Here is a 7,505-nt window from a genome sequence, read left to right on the forward strand (position 1 = left end):
TATTTCTCAATTCTGAGCTACTGTGGGATTTCTTCTAAGTGTCCTTCTTTACTGTGACCTTGGCATTCCTTCTCTAAAAGTGGGTGTGATTGTGATAAGCCAGCAGAACATCATGAACCCTGCTGTCTGCAAGGTTTGAGCTGGTTCGTAGGCGTGTGATGTGGGCTAGTTCAACCACTCTGAGAAAGAGCTTCCCTATGTGTCCCAAAGGTGTGGCTTGTGCATTCTCTGCAGTCAGGTGAGAACCAGAGGCAGCACATACCAGCTCCTGACAACCTGGCACATAGTAGGTGCTTGACAGATGGAGCAGATATTTTTGATAATAAAGATGATAATGCAAGGTGGTTAAAAAAAACCTTTCTCTTCCACGTGGCTCTGTGGATAGGAGCTCATCGGGGATCTGCAAACATGGACATCTTTTTCCTGAACAAATCAGTCACTCTACAATGGCCTGGCCAATGGGACAGAGAAAGACTGCCAAAAGTCCCACCCATTCTGAGAAGGGCAGAAAATCTAGACAATTAAGAATATGACCGCAATGCTCCTCCTCTCTCTCCACATCCTTTCTCTCCATTCAGTCTGATTGATCATAGCCTCCTTAGCTCAAGAAGACGATGATATCTTGAGTTTCCAAAGCCTCCTGCAAACTGAAGGCAAGAAAAGCCAGAAGCTCACATGGGACCTACTGGCAAGGGACTAAGTCACTAAGGGACTAAGGGACTGTGTCACTTAGAACTTAAAGTACATAGTGGATGGTCACATGCACTAGAGACAGTCCTAAAACTCAAGTGTGATGGTTATCTCTGGGCAGAAGCAAAGATATTCTTCACCAGACACTGAGGTGAGTGGGGCGGTGGGCTTATCAAGTGGTCTTCTTGGCCAGGGTACCAACAACAGCGCTCTTGTCCTGGGAGTACCTGAGGTCTCTTGCTCTTGCTCCTCTGGTCTTGGTTTGGCTGTTTCAAGGGCTGTTGGGGCTGCCTGCTGCATTGCCAGTCCCAAAGTCAGAGTTCATGGAGCTTGAATGATAACCATAGGAACCATAACTGCTGCTGCTGACAGCTGAGGAAGAAGGGCAGAGAGTAGGTGTCTGTCAGCAAGTGACAACAACTAGGGTGACTGGTACCTCTGAAGATGTCCTGCTCATTCCACGACAATTCTCAAAAGTCAATGTGCAAAGCCAATGCAGGGGGTGAGGCCTTGTCATGTGCCAAAATGTATGGGTGGGGGAACCGCATTGAATAGACATGATCCCTGCCTTCTGGAAAGTCCTGGGGAAATGACCATCCCCAAACCTTTCTTGAGACAGCAGTATCCCAGGAAAGGGACAGCAAAAGAGAGATAAGTGTGAACTTCAATAGCTAGCTTTTTCCAGGGGACAAAAGATAGGAACTGTTGATCTGATGCCAGAGAACATTCGCAGAACAAGAACAGAAATTTCTCGGTGAAGTAAGATGTGAATCGAGGTGCGTTCCTGAGCCCCAGGGCCCCTGGCTTCCTCAGCCCAACCCATCTCTAGGACACCCACAAATGCTCATGGAGGATGGGTTCTCACCAGACATCCTGCAATACAGAAAGTTAAGATAAAACCACTCAAGAGGCTGAAATGGAAGCATCACCATGATTTTTGAGGCCAGCCTGGGCGACAGAGAAAGACCCTGCTTCAAAGGAACAAACCAAACAATAAAGAATAAAACTTCAGTGATTCAGCTGCGTCTCGTGGGCTCCTGCTTCCCTATGAATGTTAGTCTTCTTCGTTCTTCTAGCAACACACGAGGATTTAAATCTCCGTTCTATAGATGGGGAAACAGAGACATGGTGATCTACTGGGGCCATAGCTAGCATGGGGCAGTCTGTCTGTCTGCACAACTCCATTTTATCACCACACAGCTGCCTGCACATACGGCTGGCCTCTGACACCCCCTGTAGGAGCACAGCTGAGTTCAGCTGGCAAACCACAGCTGCCCTCACCTATGGTGTGGCCAGCACTGTCTGCCTCATCTTATTTCCCTCATGTGTCCCCTCAGCCAGAGAAACCTTATCTGTTTCTCCCTTGGCACCATGGCCTCGCCCTCCAGCACCCCTACCTGCGCTCCTCGCCCTCCAGCACCCCTACCTGCACTCCTCGCCCTCCAGCACCCCTACCTGAGTTCCTCACCCTCCAGCACCCCTACCTGAGTTCCTCACCCTCCAGCACCCCTACCTGCGCTCCTCACCCTCCAGCAGCTTGCGGTAGGTGGCGATCTCAATGTCCAGTGCCAGCTTCACGTTCATCAGCTCCTGGTACTCGCGCATCATCCGAGCAAGCTCCTCCTTGGCCTGGTGCAGGGCGCCCTCCAGCTCATCCAGCTTGGCCCGGGCGTCCTTGAGGGCACAGTCGCCTCTCTGCTCAGCATCAGCAATGGCCGTCTCCAGATTGGAGGACTGGGGAATAAAGAACAGAAAGAACTGACTGTCAGAACATAAAATACAATCAGATTACACCAAGTATGATTGTTAATGTCAGTAACTTGATAGAACCACCCAGGAGACAAGGTTCTGGTTGTGCCTGAGGGATCATCTTGGCTGGGTTGGTTCAAGTGGAAAGACCCACCCTAAACGTGGGCAGTACCATTCCCTGGGCTTAGGTCCTGGATGACCGAGCACAGGCATTCATCATCTTAACTTAACATTCATTTTCTTTTTTTTTTTTTTTTCGAGACAGGGTTTCCCTGTAGTTTCTAGAGCCTGTCCTGGAACTAGCTCTTGTAGACCAGGCTGGCCTCGAACTCAGAGATCCGCCTGCCTCTGCCTCCCGAGTGCTGGGATTAAAGGCGTGCGCCACCACCGCCCGGCTAACATTCATTTTCTTTACTGCACACTCAGTTTGACAGCCTGGCACCGTGCTGGACTGTGCTCTCCACAGTGCCACCATGTTGGACTATGTTGTCCCACAGTGCCAAGGTGCTGGACTATGCTCTCCCACAGCAGCTAAAGTAAGCCCTTTCTCCCTTGAGTTGCTTATGCCAGGGTATTTTTATCACAAGAACAGGAAAAATAGCTAAGACAGTGGTAAGGTATCACAAGTAGCCTTCTTATGCAGATGGGACCACGGTGCAGGAAGCGGCTTCAAAGCCAGCCCTAGAGCCTGGGCCTACACTTTCCACTGCAGATGAATGTTTAAAGATGTTGGCTGGGAGATGGCAGAGAAGGTAAAATCGATACTGCCCAAGCATGAGGACTTGAGTTCAAATCTCCAGAGCACACATCAAAAGCTAAGTTATAATCCAAGAGCTATGGTCCAGGCAGAGAAGGGAGGATCACTGGGGCTTACTGACAAACAGCTTAGTTACAAGTTCAATGTGAGACTCCATCTCAAAATGGTAAGACAAAGTGATAAATCAGGATGCAATTGTCCTCCTCTGACTTCCATAGACATATGAGTGTGTATGTCTGTACACATGTACATACATACATATACTATATACATAGTACATACATATACTACATTCATACACATACATGCACACATATTTTTCAGAAGCCAGAAAAATGAGGCATTACAACAGGACCGTTGGAAGCTGCAGCAAGTCAGCAGAGTAGAAAGAAATCCCAAAGATGCTGAAGACGTCTAGAACATGAAGGGATGGCCATCGTGACTGCAGGACCAGAAGAACCATTCCTGAGATGCCCAGCACAGACAGGTTACAGTCCCCTCTGCACTTGCTAGCACCAAGGCAGTGCGTGGTGGAGCCCTGTACTCTGCAGGGAGCTTTATCTAGGTCCCAGAATGCTCCCGCCTATGACCTGGATAAGCAAGGCAGATGCTCCATAAAACAGCTCTGACTTACAGCCACAGGCCAGGATGCTGGACTCTGAAGAAGTCCCCAGACTTCTGTGATTTCAAGGGCTACCAGCAGGGCATTTATAATGGAGTAGCAGCTCAGTCAACCATAGTTTAAAAGGTGCACCTGTGCCCGGCCCCTCCATGTTACACGAGGTCCTGGGAATGCAAGAAGAGTCAATGACAACCTGTTACTAACAGTGTTGATGTGGCTCCTCAGAAGGTCCCTGTATCACTTACCGTGTCATACAGACGCTTGAGAAACTCGATGTCATTGTCCAGAGAGTCCACTTTGGCTTGAAGTTCCACCTTGACGGTGTAGGAGGCATCTGTATCCTGCCAAGAGGCCCCATAGACGTCATCGATACATCCCTTATCCCTCCAAGCGCCCTGTCTCTGCTGCTGCCCTGTCTGTCCTGCAGACATCTGACTTTCAGCATGTTGAGGTGGTCACTCAACATCAATTTTTCTCAGACTGTCTGAACCTTCGGTAACAGAGGGGAGAACAGGGACAGCCTTCCTTTGTTTCACCTGGAGAACAGGCAGCCTAGAGAGGCACTTGCAGGAAGCGCCACACAGAAAGACCAAGTTGAGCCATGTTTTCCCAGGATCCTCACCAGGACTTCCTCCTGTCTCTTTCTATCCAGTTCCTGGCTCTGGGTCCTTCCTCTCCAACTTGCTGGAAGCCATAACTCTGGTCCCACTCAAATTCAGCCCCTAGACCTTCTCCAGGCATCCTGGATGGTCTCAAGCAGAATTGCTTAGCATACAGGTACAAGAGAGACAAAAAACCTGTGGGTGCTTCTGAGTTCGCCTTCTTTTTTAATATATATATATATATATATATATATATATATATATATATATTTCGAGACAGGGTTTCTCTGTGTAGCCCTGGCTGTCCTGGAACTCACTACATAGACCTGGCTGGCCTTGAACTCACAGACTCTGACTCCCAAGTGCTGGGATTAAAAGCACGCTCTGCCACCACCCAACCTGGGTTCACCTTCTTAAGCAGCACAAACTCATTCTCCGCTGCTGTGCATCAGGTGATCTCCTCCTCATACCTGTGGGAGAGGAGAGAAGATGGAGAGCTTTGCCTGCCCGTCAAGCCCTGGGGATTCTGGGATCTCTGAGCATCATGATTTGAGTGTCCCATGTGCCCCACAGACTCACATGTTTGAATACTTGGTCCCCAGCCTATGGTACTGTTTTGAAGGTTTTGGAAGCTTCTAGTCATGGAACCTAGCTGACAGCCACAGAGTTGGAAGGGCAGGGCTGCAGAGTTCCAGCCTGACCCTACTTCTGGCCCCAACTCTCTACCTCTTGGCTTGGAGCATGAAACGAGTGGCTGCCCATCCCTATGGAGCTACCGGTTGCTGTGCTTCCCAGCCACAAAGGACAGCACCTGCCAAACCATGAGCCCAAACAAACCTGTCAGGCGCTAGTGACAGCAACGAGAAAAGTAACTGAGAAGCCAGAAGTGACCACCAAGCGGCCAGCGGTGTGAGTAAGGAGTCTGTAGGTTTCCTCGTTACATACCAGGAAAACACCTGAAAGCCTGCACAGAGCCCTTAACCAGCAGCTAAAGCCTCCAGAGGGTCAGTGAGCCCAGGAGCTCCTACCCATCAATCCACGTGCTGTCGCAGGGATTGTCACACAGGGGTGTGCTGTCAAGTGTTGTCTCCCCCTCAGCCAGAGAAGACCGCGCAAGCTCCGGGCCCAGGAACCTTTGGTGGCCTGCTCACCTCTTCTTGCTGTCCTCCACAGCATCCCGCATGCCCCTCAGCTCCGAGTCCAGCCTCACCCTGTCCCCAGACAGCGTATCCAGCTGCTTTAGCAGGCTGCTGATGTGGGCCTCATACACGGGCTCCAGGTTCTTCCTGCAGTTGTTCAGGTCCAGCTGCTGCAGCAGCTCCCACTTGGTCTCCAGCACCTGGTTCTGCTGCTCCAGGAAGCGCACCTGCAACCCAAACCCATAGCTACCTGGAACCACACAGATATTATCATGCCCCATGGACATACACCATTGACTTCAAAAGAGAAAGGAGTTTTGTAAAATCCTGTGGGTCAAGCCCTGTCCACAAGCAGCCCTTCCTGGGAGACACCATGAACAAGTGCATCCCTGGCTTTCTGGACCCCTAGTCACTGAGCGAGCACTTGACCAGGAGACAGCATTCTAGCTTCTTCTGAGGCCTGACCCTGGACCCAGGAGACATTCCCTCTAAGTGTCCCTGTTTGCGAACCTTGACTTCAATATTGTGCTCAGTCTCTCAGTTGTTCCATTCTTTAAACAAACAAACAAACAAACAAAACAAAACCAAACCAAACCTGCGGACACCCTCCACAATTTGACCTTCAGGAACTCACCACTTTTCTCAAAATAAAGCTACCTCTATTTCCCTTCTCTATAAGATTCCCAAAGAATGCAATCTTCATTTTTTCCCCGCTCTGGGCACCTTGTAAATCTATTCCCTTCCCCTTAAGATGAGGGACCACCCATCCAGCTCACATCACATCTATCCATTGCTTGGGAAACAGGAGAATTGCTACTGCTGGGCCATTGTTATACTTTCCTAACAGACCCATCTTGTGGATGAAGGAGGCGAACTTGTCATTCGGAGCCTTGATCTGCTCCCGCTCCTGCGCCTACACTTTCTGGATCTCAGGGTCCAGCTCCACGTTAAGGGGGACCAGCAGGCTCTTGTTGACAGTGACCTGATGGATACCCCCAGGCAGACACACAGATGGACAAGTGGGTCCCAGGGCCACACTGCCAAACATGCTTCTGGCAAAGCCGCTGGCTCGAGTCCCTCCATACCCAAAGTCATGCCCAAGGCTGTGCCCTGTGACCCCTTGCACTGCCTCCTGACATACTGAAGGAAATGTGCCTATTCCCTTCAAGACTGTAAGGCTCCTGTTGCTGAAGCCAGCTCCAACCCTGTGACCAGTTGTCTGGCAAGAAGCCACACTGCCCATGGGTCTCCTTGGCACCACTGCAGAAAGCACACTGAAGTTGCCCTTGTCACTGTCTGACCTGAAGTTCAGTTGCCAACTCATGGTCAAGGAGCTGGATCACAATACCAGAGCACAAGAAGGCTACTTTTATCTCCACAGATGTCCCTCTGCTATCTCCTTCCCCTGCTGAAGGGCTGGGGCAGTTTGCAGAGCACAGATCTCCAAGCCTTTGAGCAGCAAAACCTTTTGATAGAAAGTGGAATATGCTGCCCTTGCATGCTGCCGTGGTCTAATTTGGAGTTTATCTGTTCCCTAATTAGGGACCTGCAGAGTTATCCCCCTCAGCAATCTCAGCTTTACCTTTCCAGTGAAGCCTCCTTCCTGCTTATCTATCAACAAGGCACAGGGAAATGGCTGCCTTCATCCAAGGAGGGGTCTTTAACATTCCAGGCTTCTCTTGCCTCCTTTCTCCTGCCACCTGATCTTCTTGAGGAACAGGGTGCTGAGAAAGGAGAGGGCGCTGTCCTCACAGATCTAGCTAGATCAAAAGGGGGGTGTCATTGTTTGGCTTAGGCTGAACTACACCTGTCCATCGGTAGGTAGTCCCCAAGACAGGGTAGAGGTGGGAGTCAGTGTCATTCTGACCCTGCCTGCACGAGCACTCTGTGGGCTTTCTCTGTTGGGCAGGGAGTGCCTGCTTATGGTGACTTCAAAGATACAGCAG

At 50.3% G+C, this 7,505-nt stretch overlaps 1 pseudogene; it reads right to left on the reverse strand.

Annotated features, from left to right (window-relative positions):
* Window positions 1-862: 862 nt before the first annotated feature.
* Window positions 863-6,883, reverse strand: LOC119823374 (annotated as a pseudogene).
* Window positions 6,884-7,505: the final 622 nt, after the last annotated feature.

Source organism: Arvicola amphibius, chromosome 9 (genome assembly GCF_903992535.2).
Source record: "Arvicola amphibius chromosome 9, mArvAmp1.2, whole genome shotgun sequence".
In the NCBI taxonomy this organism is placed as follows: Eukaryota; Metazoa; Chordata; class Mammalia; order Rodentia; family Cricetidae; genus Arvicola; species Arvicola amphibius.